The 12,761-nt window shown below is 39.8% G+C and overlaps 1 long non-coding RNA gene across 3 annotated transcripts in view; it reads right to left on the bottom strand.

Moving 5' to 3' along the window:
- LOC141500662 (uncharacterized) overlaps positions 1-12,761 on the bottom strand; it is a 56,640-nt gene that overhangs the window by 43,443 nt on the left and 436 nt on the right. The gene's annotated exons all lie outside the window — the stretch shown is intronic.

Raw genomic sequence — 12,761 nt, 5'->3', positions numbered from 1 at the left:
ACCCGTCTTCAACCCTTGTCAGTTTGGCAGAACATGCTGCCACAGCCTTCAAAAGCAAAGGGTCACCTCCACACCAAGGTGCAGGATTGGCAAAAGGTTATCACATAGAACACAAATAACTATAGGACTTTAAAGAGTCAACAACAAAAAAAAATGTCTTATGTAAGATTTATGACCTCATGACTCAGAAAAGAAATGTTGTTGAAAGGAATTTAAAGTTATAGAGATTTCGAGAGAGTAAATACTGTCTCTTCATTTTTACAAAAGAAAACTAAGATCTGAAAAAAGGGAAGTGACTTTTCCAGTCATAATGCAAGCTCATCCAGAATTTGAACTCAAATCAAGTCTTGTGACCCATAATCCAGTGCAGTATATAATGTAAGGGAAAAAAGCACTATCCCCAGAATCAGAAAACTTGGGTTTGACCTGGCATGAAACCCTAGCTCTGTCTCTTCTTCTCTGTATGACCTTCATGTCTCTGGCTCTCATCTGTAAAATGAGAGAGTTGGACCTTCACCCTTTCCAAGATAAGTGACCCAGTGATTGATTCTCAAATTGTCTGAGGTCAAATGTAAAAAAGATCATCGAATTGGTTACCAGGTGATGATATTTCCAATCCAGTAACAAATTGCAAAAGTCATCTACTGAAGTATGGAGTTGCTGCTAGCTATGTGGATGCAATAAAAATTATGACCCTAGAATTAGGACAACTCTGGTTCAAATCCTGTCTTTCATATTTCCTAGCTGCTTTTAACTTCTCTCAGACTCTATTTCTTCATATATCAAATCGATCAGCTAACTTTTATTAAGTATCCACTAAACAGGGCTAGATGCCAGAGACACAGATAGAAAAGTTAGATAGTCCCTGTTTTCAAAGAACTTATGGGAATGAGAGAGGATAATAAATTTCATTTAGAAATTATAAATTTTAAATATATATATTAGAAATGATATATTATAATATAATTATAAATTATAGAAAGCATTTATATAGCATTTTAAGATTTACAAAGTTGGGGGCAGCTAGGTGGCACAGTGGATAGAGCATTAACCCTGGAGTCAGAAGGACCTGAGTTCAAATCCATCTCAGACATATAATTACCTAGCTGTGTGCCCTTGGGCAAGTCACTTAACCCCACTGCCTTGTAAAAAAAGCAATATCAATTTTATATCATGCAATAAAAGTGACTAAACTGTCAATACTCTTTGACCTAGCAATTTAACATATTCTCCAAGGAAGACAGAAAAAAAACTAAGCCAATTGTTCTTTTTCAGCCTCTTTTTCTGACACACCGTCTTCCTGCTGTTCTCTTATTGGTTGTGTCCAGTGGTTGACACTTCAAACTCAGTGAAGATTCCATGAACACTGGATTCCTCTGAGAGGGGAAGGTTGGTTTTTTTTTTTCCCTGCTCCCTTTCTTTTACTCACTCCAGACTCTGAGAAATGGACTGGGAGGCATTTCTTTGTCTCCTCTGTTATTTGTCCTCTTCGGTCTCAGAAGCAGAGGTAATTCCCAGAGGACCCAGGAATTTGAGCTATGGGGACCTTGGAGAACATGCAGCATGAAATTCCTGAGAAGCCCAGAGTTCTTGATACTTGAGCAAGATTTTGGACTTGAAACTAGAACTGCACTCTATGGAAACCAAGCTAAATTATGAACCAACTTAATCCCCTTTTCCTTCCCCAGAGACTGAGGTTTTGCAAAGGGAGGATTATGTTTCCCACATGTTGTAGGAATAAGTTTGCATATTTGCGATTTTGCCTTTTGAAATTAATATTTCTATAACAAAGCCAATCTGTTAGTGGCTAAGGTTCTCTGCCTCCCCCCATGCTTGGAAGAACTTCCATCAATGAGGCCTGGATCCAATGATAGAAATTAGATTCCCCCAATCTCTTTAAGGATATCTTGGAAGGAGAAAAAGAGGATACGAGAGAATAAAATCTAACCTGCAGGTAGGGGGATCAAGGTGTTACTCTTAAAAAGAGTCATAAGCTGGTGCAGCTAGGTGATATAGTAGATAGAGCACTGAGTCCTGACTGAGGCAGTCAGGAGGATCTGGGTTCAAATCCAGTCTCAGATACTTGATACTTTTTGTGTAAGTCACTTAACCTTAACTGCCTCATCAAGAAAAAGAGAGAAGTAAGAGAGATTCAATTTCATTTCTCTATACATATTGAAATAGTTATTTTATTTGGTGTTTGTTAAGTTGTTTTTTTCTTTTTTAAAAAGAAGTCACTATAAGTGAGATACCCTGGGAATAAAGTTGGTTTACATTATTCCAGAAGCCCTCAGTAGCTCATCATTGCTACCAAATTAAGTCCAAACTTCTTGTTTGGTTTTTTTTTTTTGCTTGTTTGTTTTTGTATTTTGCAAAGCAATGGGGGTAAGTGACTCGCCCAAGGTCACACAGCTAGGTAATTTGAACTCTGGTCCTCCTCACTCCAGGGCTGATGCTCTATTCACTGTGCCACCTAGCTGCCCCAAGTCCAAACTTCTTAACCATCGTTTAAGACTCTTTGCAGTCTGGTGCAACTGTATTTTTTATTACTCCCCTTTGGCGAGTAATAAAGTCCCACACATCTAAAGAACTGGTCTGTCATTTCTTAAGCTCATCTTGCTCTTTCCAACTTCTCATAAAGATCCTTTATTAATACAATTCCCTCTTCCTGGAATTGCTCCCTTTTCAGTTTTATCTTCAAAAAGAAAGTGATGTGCCAAACTTACACTGCTATCTATATCCATATCTATAGATATAGATATCAATATCTCAATATATACCATGATTATTCCTTCCTTCCTCCATAGGGTGCTGCGCTTGCTTCCATACTTTTTAGCAAGATATTTTCAGCTATGTTGTCAAATGCCTACCATACTGACCTAATACTACCTAGTACTACCTAACACTACTGACCTAATAATTAACACCAAGAAAACACAGGTGCTCCATCAGCCAGCACCACACCATCGAAAAGGGGAACCATCAATTATAGCAAATGGAAAAGTTACGAAGCCTGTGGATAAGTTCACTTATCTTAGCACTGTACTTTCCAGGGAAGTACACATTGATAATGAGCTTGACACACTCATTGCCAGAGTTAGCCCAGTGTTTGGGAAGATCCAGACAAATGTGGAAGAGAAGGGGTATTAGACTGACTACCAACTGAAGGACTACAGAGCTATTGTACTGACTTCACTGTTGTATGTCTGTGAAACCAGGCCAGTATACCAGCACCATGCAGAATCACTTCCATTTGAATTTTCTTAGAATGAGTCTGAAGATCACTGAAGACAAGATACCAAATACTGAAGCCCTTTCTGGAATTAAGTTGCCAAGCATTCAAACTCTACTACAGTGAGGGAACTCTAATGGGTTGGACATGTTTGAATGATGTATGGTTTCCAAAAAGACTATTTTTATGGAGAATTTTATGGAGAATTCAAAAAAAGGGATACAAGGACACTTTTAAGGTCTCTCTTAAGAACTTTGGAATTGATTGTGCACCATGAGAGACAGTGGCACAGGACTGCCCAGCATGGTTTGCCCTCATCAGAGAAGGTGCTGTGTTCCATGAATAGAATTGAAGTAGCTCAAGGCAAATGAAACTTCAAATCTGGAGAATCCACCCAGAATGATTACGTGTACTGTTTGTGGTGGAGCATTCCAAGCTTGTGTTGGTCTGGTCAGCCCCAGTCAGACAGACTGCAACTCATCTCTAGCACAGTAGTGTCATTTTGGTCCTCTTTGAAAACTAAGGACTTTAACCATTTAAGCATTTAGTGTATGCATGGCCTTGTCCTTGCTGCTAAGAAAGGCAAAAAAAACAAAAAAGAGGAAAAAATGAATAAGAGAATCCTGACCTCATGGAACTTACAAACTAGTAGAGAAAGATAAAATAGAGGCACAGAAAAATTTCATACAAGTTAGAGAACTTCAGAGTAATGTGAAATAATTCATATGTAGCACTTTAATATTTACCAAAAAAAATGTAATGAGGGAATATGAAAAAGGGGAGGGAAGAAAAACAGAACTTCTTGAAAAAAGAAATTATGGTTCTGAGCCTTGAGAGATGAGTAATGATCAAACATTGATGAGTAATGATCAAAACATACTAGATTGGGGCAGCTAGGTGGTGCAGTGGATAAAGCACCAGCCCTGGAGTCAGGAGTACCTGGGTTCAAATCCAGTCTCAGACACTTAATAATTACCTAGCTGTGTGGCCTTGGGCAAGCCACTTAACCCCATTTGCCTTGCAAAAAAACCCCAAAAAAACCCCAAAAACATACTGGATTAAGGAAATTAAAATTAAAACAATTCTGAGGTACCCATCTCACACCTTTCAGATTGGCTATGCTAAAAAGACAATTCTTCCTTTAGGCTTTTAATTTGATTAACAAGACAAAACTTGGATCAAACAGAATTGAAAGAATTTATTATAAGAATGTCAAGGTTGAAGGGCTGATCATTGACAACTAGCAATGGCTCCATAGAGGAACCTGCTTTTACTGGAAGTTTCATAATAAGATAAAGATAATTCAGATAGTATCTAAAGAGGTTAGGCCCTTGTATCTCAGTTTCTATCCAAGGTAGCAAAGTACATGATTATTTCCAAGTAAGGATAACAACATAGTTACGGGTAGTGATGTATGACAAAGAACAAATAATATAACTTAGTGTCACCCTTGCCAAGAGAGCCTCACCCAACACTGATTGACAAACAGGGCTGAGTAAAATAGGTGATTACATCAATACAACATTCAATAACTAACATGAAAGAAAAGGAAAATGATAAATGCCAGAGGAAATGTGGAAAATTAGGAACATTAATGTATTGTTAATAGAGTTCTGAACTGGTCCAATCATTCAAGAGAACAACTTGGAACTCTACCCAAAGAATTATAAACTTTAAATATCCTTTGATCCAATAATACCCTGGACCTATATGTCAAAGAAATTTTTTAAAAAAAGAAAAATACTTATATATACAAAAAATAATATATATGGCAAAGAATTGGAAATTGAGGTGAGGTCCATGAATTGAGGAATGGCTGAACAAGTTGTGGTATATGATTGTGATGGATGGCTATTGAATTATAAGACATGATCAGGGAGATGGTTTCAAAAAAACCTGGGAAGACATATATGAACTGATGCAAAGTAAAGTGATCAGAACCAGTAGACCATTATACACAAAAGCAGCAATACTATATGATAATCAACTAAAAATGACTTAACCACTCTAATCAATAAAATGATCCAAGACAATTCCAAAGGACCCATAATGGAAAAAATGCTATTCACCTGCAAAGAAAAAACTGATCAACTTTGAGCACAAATTGAAGCATACTTTTTTCACTTGCTTTGTTTTTTTTTATTTTTTGCAACATGTATTATATGGGAATGATTTACATAACTTCACATGTATAATTCTTTTCTTAGAGGCTAAAGGAAGGGAAAGAACTTGGAATTTAAAAATTGTTAAATGCATGTTAAAAATAAATGAATAGGGCGGCTAGGTGGCATAGTGGATAAAGCACTGGCCTTGGAGTCAGAAGTACCTGGGTTCAAATCCGGTCTCAGACACTTAATAATTACCTAGCTGTGTGGCCTTGGGCAAGCCACTTAACCCCATTTGCCTTGCAAAAACATAAAATAAAATAAATAAGAGAAAAATGAATAATGATGTCAAGAAGTGGACAAGGCAGAGGAGAAGGTATTCTAGGCTGAGTTCTTAAAGGTATAGATGTGGGAAAGGGCCATTTGGACAGAGATTAGAGAATATGAAAGGAACACATATGAGCTTAAGCTAGAAATATTGAGTGATGGTTCCCAAATGATCCCAGCCACACGAGACTCATGCAAATTCTTTGGAATTAGAAAGGGAAAGAGATAAGTTTTACTTTCTCCTTGTCCCTAGCTCCACTCTCCAGTAACATAAATTCTGAGAAGTTCCTGCCCCTAACAGCTGTGCCCACCACCCTAGCACCAAAGAAATTTCCCTGGCCAGCTGGGGAGAAGTCATCCGACCCAGCCTGAACTAATCGGTTGTGGCCAAGAAGACCCATCTCCTCTCTCCTGACACTGCCTTTTTCCAGGGACTCTAGCACGGAGAAATGTAAAGCTAAGCCACCACTAGACCCAGGAATAGAACAGAACAGAGACAGGGAGGCCAGAGGATGACCAGGGCAAAGATAGGGCCAGTACTGCCATAAAGTCAATCAGAAAAAGTTAGGACCACCTTTCCATTCCTCATTTTACACACACACACACACACACACACACACACACACACACACACACACACACAAACATTTCACACACATACACATACACTCGGTCCCAAAAGGGGGGGGGGGACCAAGTTTAGGACAAACCAATGGATACAAGAACCTGATTATAAGATGTAAGATGTTCTGCACATAATAAGAAATATGTCTTAAATGAAAAAAATTTGAAGTTATGTCAGTCAAAGATAAATCATTATGTCCAAAAGATGCTGAATGATTCTGCCCGGTCCTTGGTTTTATTATCAATTAAATGGGACTCAATACAGCCCCTCCAAGGTTGATGGGATATGATGATTCTAAATAGCAATTATTATTATAATTCACATTCCTATAGCAATTAAAGCTTTACAACACTTTTAATAGGGCCTAGGAAGGTATGGGAAAGCAAAAATTATTTCCATTCTATAGCCAAGGAGTGATCCAGAGAGGTTAAACAACTTGTGTGAAATCAGATGACAAGTGGGAGAGCCAGGATGCAAACCCAATCTTCCAACTTCAAGTCCACTACACTCTCTGCTCCAGTTCATTTAATCCTCTGATAATCCTTGAAGTAGTAAGTACAAGTAATATTGCCCCCACTTTACAGATGAAAAAACTGAGACTTGGATTTATGAGAACCACTGTCAGCACTTGAATACTGTACCATTTCTACCATGTCGGGGCGACTAGGTGGCGTAGTGGATAAAGCACCAGCCTTGGAGTCAGGAGTACCTGGGTTCAAATCTGATCTCAGACACTTAAGAATTACCTAGCTGTGTGGCCTTGGGCAAGCCACTTTACTCCATTTGCCTTGCAAAAACCTAAAAAACAAAACAAAAAAAACAAAAAAAACCCATTTCTACCATGTCATGCTACCTTGAAGATAAAGGGTGGATATAAGTATAAGATCATTTCCTAGAATAATCTGAAGGTCCCAAATTATCTCATCCCCTGCCCTTTATCCCTCTTAACTCCTACAGAAGCCTCCTCCCCCCCAAAACTTTGCCCATCTGTCTCTGATCATCTTCCCTATGATTCAGTTAATAAATGACAAAGGGCAATACCCTGAAAGCTCTGCTATCATCTTCATTCATCAATGAGCTAATTTTCTATTCTCAGAAAGACTAACCCTATTAGCTCTAACCCTATGCCAGGCCATTGTTAACCATATGTGCACTTCACCTACAAAATCCTGAAGCCATACACAAATATGAATGGAATGAATCAATGAAATCCTCTTCGTGAGATTTCTGGTTTGGTTTGATACATATAATACATACAATACCCTGCCTTTAAGTGAAATGAAGGATTATAAATTCTCAGATGAGAAGAAGCCTGTCAAAGCACCCAAGACAATCCATATTCTACCACCTCCCTTTTGGGAATCTTGTTTTCTATATCTGAAAAAAGGAGGACATGGGATCCAGGTATGCCTTCCAGCTCTAAACCCGAAGCTCAGAACGTCAAAGTTCAGAACCCTACAACACTTTAAACAAGTAAGTAGTCATCCAGCTTCCAGGGATAGGGAGCTCACTGCCTGCAAGAAAGTAGTAAATGGTAGAACAAATTTAATCCCTCTTTCTGCATACCTGCCCTTCAAATAGTTGGAGAAAGTAATCATGTCCTCCTCACTGTCCCACCCCATGTCTTTTCTATCACTAAGTCAAATATCTCAGTTCCTCTAAAAAGCCCTTAGAATGACATGATCTCAAGGTCCTCTATCATCCTAGTCACCTCCTCTGGACATCTGATCCTCTCTGCCCAGACTACCACCTTCTACATTAGACCTGAGACCTGAATCTCCATGCCCACATCTTCCTGGAGCCATGTACCAGTCCCTGGGAAAGTTAGTTCACTTATCCTTGGAGCTCCCACCCAAGGGACCAACTCAGTTGATTAGTGACTATATGAAAACTCATCCAATTAGTCCACTGTATTTATTAACTGGTCCTAAACTCCATACCATGCTCCAGCTCACTGGTGCTGAGCTCCTAGTACCATCTTGCCTTCTATCTCCCCAAGTCAAAACTGTCCTCATTGGTCACTTTTGATCTGCTACAGAATTTTCCAGGTGTCCTGCCTCCTCCTGCCCCTCCCCACTATGCCTGCCCTCTTAAATTGTTAACCATTTACACTATGTGAATGAATGAAGGAGTGAAGCATTTACTAAGCCTCTACTATGTATGTATTATAGACTTTGTGATATGCTATGCACATTTGATACTGTAAAATAGATGTTGTTATTATGCCCATTTTAAAGTCAAAGAAAGTGAGGCATCAGGGGACAAGTACCTTGCCCAGAATCACATAGTAAGAGTCTGATGCCATATTTGAACTCAGGTGTTCCTAACCCCAGGCAGAGATGCATAGATAGGTAGTAGATAGATAGATAGATAGATAGATAGATAGATAGATAGATAGATAGATAGATAGATAGATGATGGATGGATATCAATAGATAAATGGATTGGTGGATGGCTGGCTGGCTGGATAAATGGATGGTTGGATGGGTGGATGGAAAGATTTTGTATATACATAATTGAGTATATGTTGTCTCCCCCATTAGAGTGTGAACTCCATGTAGGCAAGGACTGCATTTCTGTCTTTCCCTGTATCCTCGGGGCTTTTCATTTTGTCTGACATATAATAAGTGCTAAATACTAACTGATTGATTCTCCTTAATGCATTGTCTTCTATTAGAATGAGGTCAGGGAGGTTTCTTTTTTAACCTATGTCTCCCCAATGCTTAGCACAATGTCTAATACATAGGAAATGCTTAATAAAGGTCTCTTTACTCATTCCTTCATTGTTAATGTCTTTCTTTAAATGTAGTTTTTAAAAGCAGATAGAATGCTCCAGCTGTTGTCTGACCAAGGCAAAGGACAACAGGACTATTGTCTCCCTCTTTCTTAATACTATCCTTCTTTAGGGGAGCTGCCGCAAAGCCTATCTATCAGAGTAGATTGGATTTAGAGTCAGAAAAGGCTTGAGTTTGATACCCAGTAATAACTACCACAACAATACCAACTAGTATCTCATCTGATCCTCACAATAACCCTATTATTATCCCCATTTTCCTGAAGAGGATCCTTAGGTACACAGAGGTAAAGTGATTTTCCCAGGGTCCCAAACCTAAGTGGCTTGAGGACATTTTGAACTTGGGTCTTCCAGACTCCATGTCCAGTGCTCTCTCCACCTAGCTGCTGAATGTGTCCTCACAAAGGAAGCTTTTATAAAACATATAAAGTATGCCCTTACAAAGAGCAACTAGGTGGTGCAGTGGATAGAGCAAGAAGGACTGGAGTTTAAATCCAGCCTCAGACACTTGTCACTAACTTAGCTGTGTAACCCTGGGCAAGTCACTTAACTTTGCTTCCCATCCAGGGCCATCTCCAGTCATTCTGATTCATATCTGACCCACTGGACCCAGATGACTCAGGAGGAGAAAGTAAGACTGGTGATTTGGCATAGCACCCCCTCACTCCAATTCATCTGCTTGTCATAGCATCACCTACCTGATATCATGGTCTTCTTTCAGAATGAAGGACAAATATCATCATAAAGTTAAGCTTTTTTATAGTCAAGTGTAAGACTTTATACTTAACCCTACCAGATTTCATTTTATTAGTGCCAGCCTATCCTTTCATCCTGTCAAAATCTTTTCATATTTCAATTCAAATATCCATATCTCAGTTCCTCTCTCCTTATATTCTTTAAGCCCTAGGGCAAGGGGGTGAAGTGTCCAAAGAACAATAGAATGGCTATTGGGAGAAGGAAGGAAGGGTTGGAGGGATACTGAGAGAAACTGAAGTGGTATAACAAAAGATATCTAGTCTTAAAATTTTAAAGCACCAGGGGTGGCTAGGTGGTGCCATGGATTGAACACTGGCCCTGGAGTCAGGAGTACCTGAGTTCAAATCCAGCCTCAGACACTTAATAATTACTTAGCCTTGGGCAAGTCACTTAACCCCATTGCCTTGCAAAAAAAAAAAAAAAGACAACAAAATGTTAAAGCACTAGCTTGAAACCAGACTTCATTCAAATCTCAGTTCTGTTACTTACTAGCTGGGTGACCTTGGTCTCATTTTCCTCCTCTGTAAAATGAAAGGGTTGGAGGTAGCTAAGTTGCACAGTAGATAGAATTCTGGCCTTGGAGTCAGGAAGACCTGAGTTCAAATTCAGACTCAGACATTTTCCAGCTGTGTTACCCTGGGCAAGTCACTTAACCTTGATTGTCTCAAAAACAACAACAACAAAAGTTTGTGCCAGACTATCTCTAAGATCCCTTACAGCTCTGGTATTCTTTTGACTTCTATCTAGAGCTCTAAAAGCTTGTAATACTTATTCCCGTACTTCTTTCCCTGATTCTTTTGGACCACAGTTATTTCACATTCTGAATTCTTCCAGTTCTTAGAGAGTGGACCATTTATTCATTCATTCAAATAAAGTTTACTAAACGCCTACTTACACAGAGGACCATGATAGGTAAAAGGTGAGGAAAATGAAGAGGACCTAGCTCCAAAGCCCCCTTCATTCCATTGCTGTCCCTGGCTAAGTGCCTGTGAGTGGCTTATTATAGGTTGAGTAACTGATTGTAAAAAGAACAAGTTGGAAAGGGCATAGAATGGGAAGGTGAACTCAGAGGAGATTTCTGGATGTCCCATGACCTCCTCCCCAAGAGGCACATGCTTTGTCCTCAAAATGTGACATCCCGTGGCTGACACCTTCCCAAGCCAAGTGAGCACCAGTTCCAGGTGCTTGGCCGGCAAAGAGGCTGGGCTCTGGGGCTGAAGAACACTTAACCATCTCCTTTCCTGGCTCCCAAGCCCTAAGATTGGCTTCACTTCATGCCCCAGTTTGGAGCTGGGTCCAAAGTTCTGTTGTGTTGGGGAGTAAGTGGGTTTCCTCCCCAGATAGATATTTATCATCCTGATCCCTGTCATTTCCTTCACCTTTTAAGCGGAAATCAATCCCAAGACCCCTATCACCTTTGACTTCTGAATTGGTCTAACTGGAACAAGGTCTGGGAAAACACATGAGAAGTTCAAGATTTCTTCAAGTATGAAATAAAGGAGAGGAGTGCTGATCTGGGTGTTTGAAGATCCAAGAGACCCTAGTCCTAATTCTGACTATGACTAACTCCTGTCTGTCCTTGGGGATTAGTTCCTCATTTCTGAAATGGGAATAATATTATTTCACAGTTTTTTCACAGTGGTGGCATGAAGACTAAATGGAAAAATAAGTGGGAAGGTGCTTTGGGATACTATATAAACATAACGATTTTATTTTTTTAATGACAGATCCTTTGAGCTCTTTTCCAAAAACCCCACTCAAGATACCATCTTGACCTCTTATTCTAGGCTTAATTCAACTCTTAAGAAAGTTACTGGGTATAAAGAGAGGGAGGAAAAATTTTCTAATTTAGACCCACACAAACACACATATATTCGTCTTACTCCCCTTTCCATCTTCTCATTTCTAAACACATTCTCTGCAGACCATCTGCTATACATGTCAAGTTCCACTCAATCCATTTCTCCATCATCAGCATTTACTCTGAGGAAGGTGACACCCAAGTCCCCCAGTCTCCACCCAGGGGCCACAGTGATTTCTTTTCCCTCCCCCACTCCAGAAAGGCAACCCAATCATCAGGCAACACCTGGTTGCTCTTAACTGGAAAGAGGAGGGAGGCAGGGAAGGGAATATAGTTAGTAAGCATGTGAAAATTAATGAACATGTTTACTCATGCCAGGAGAAAAACAAGACATCCACAGAGCTCCCATCCTCCCTAAGGGATCTACTTTTCTGTTCATGGGATAGGGCTATTTTTTTATTTATCCTACCCAAGTCCCAAAGAGTTCTCAATGAACTCATTACTTCCACACTACCAAGATACCTCAGGATTAGGAGGTGGAGGGGAAAATGGAAAAATTGAGACCCAGAGAAAGGAAGGGACCTGCCCAAAGTCACAGGTGTAGCAAGGAGCAAAGTTTGGATACAAATACAGTTTCACTAATCCCAAATAAGATGCTTTTTCTTACTACACCTTGATACTCATGATACCCAGAGTCAACTTCATGACAAGGAGGAATCAATCACCTACAAATAGGCAGGACAAGGGGGAATTTCTCAGGTTCCAAAGACTGTCAAACTTGGAGTTTCTCATCAGTAAATGGACTATCTGGTTCTACTCTGAAATCTACCACAGAATTTCACCTTAATTACACCCTCCCCAAAATAACATAGACACCATCTCCCCCTCCCAAAAGGGTCCAACTGACAACAGCTTCCATCCCTCTCCATTATGGGATCAAGTAGAAATGATGCCCTAAGGAGAAGGGTTGACAAGCTCAGGGACTGAGGAACCTGAGACAGGACCATATTCCTGACCTCCTCAGCCCCCACCATTTGCTACCATGAAAACCAATGATCCTGATTCCCCCTCTCCAGGGGAACAGCCAGTGGACAGGCCAACATTAGAGAACAGCACAAGGG

This window comes from Macrotis lagotis, chromosome X, assembly GCF_037893015.1.
Source record: "Macrotis lagotis isolate mMagLag1 chromosome X, bilby.v1.9.chrom.fasta, whole genome shotgun sequence".
Lineage (NCBI taxonomy): Eukaryota > Metazoa > Chordata > Mammalia > Peramelemorphia > Peramelidae > Macrotis > Macrotis lagotis.
Note: the sequence above shows the minus strand (reverse complement) of the source record. Positions and strands in the feature narration are given on the sequence as shown.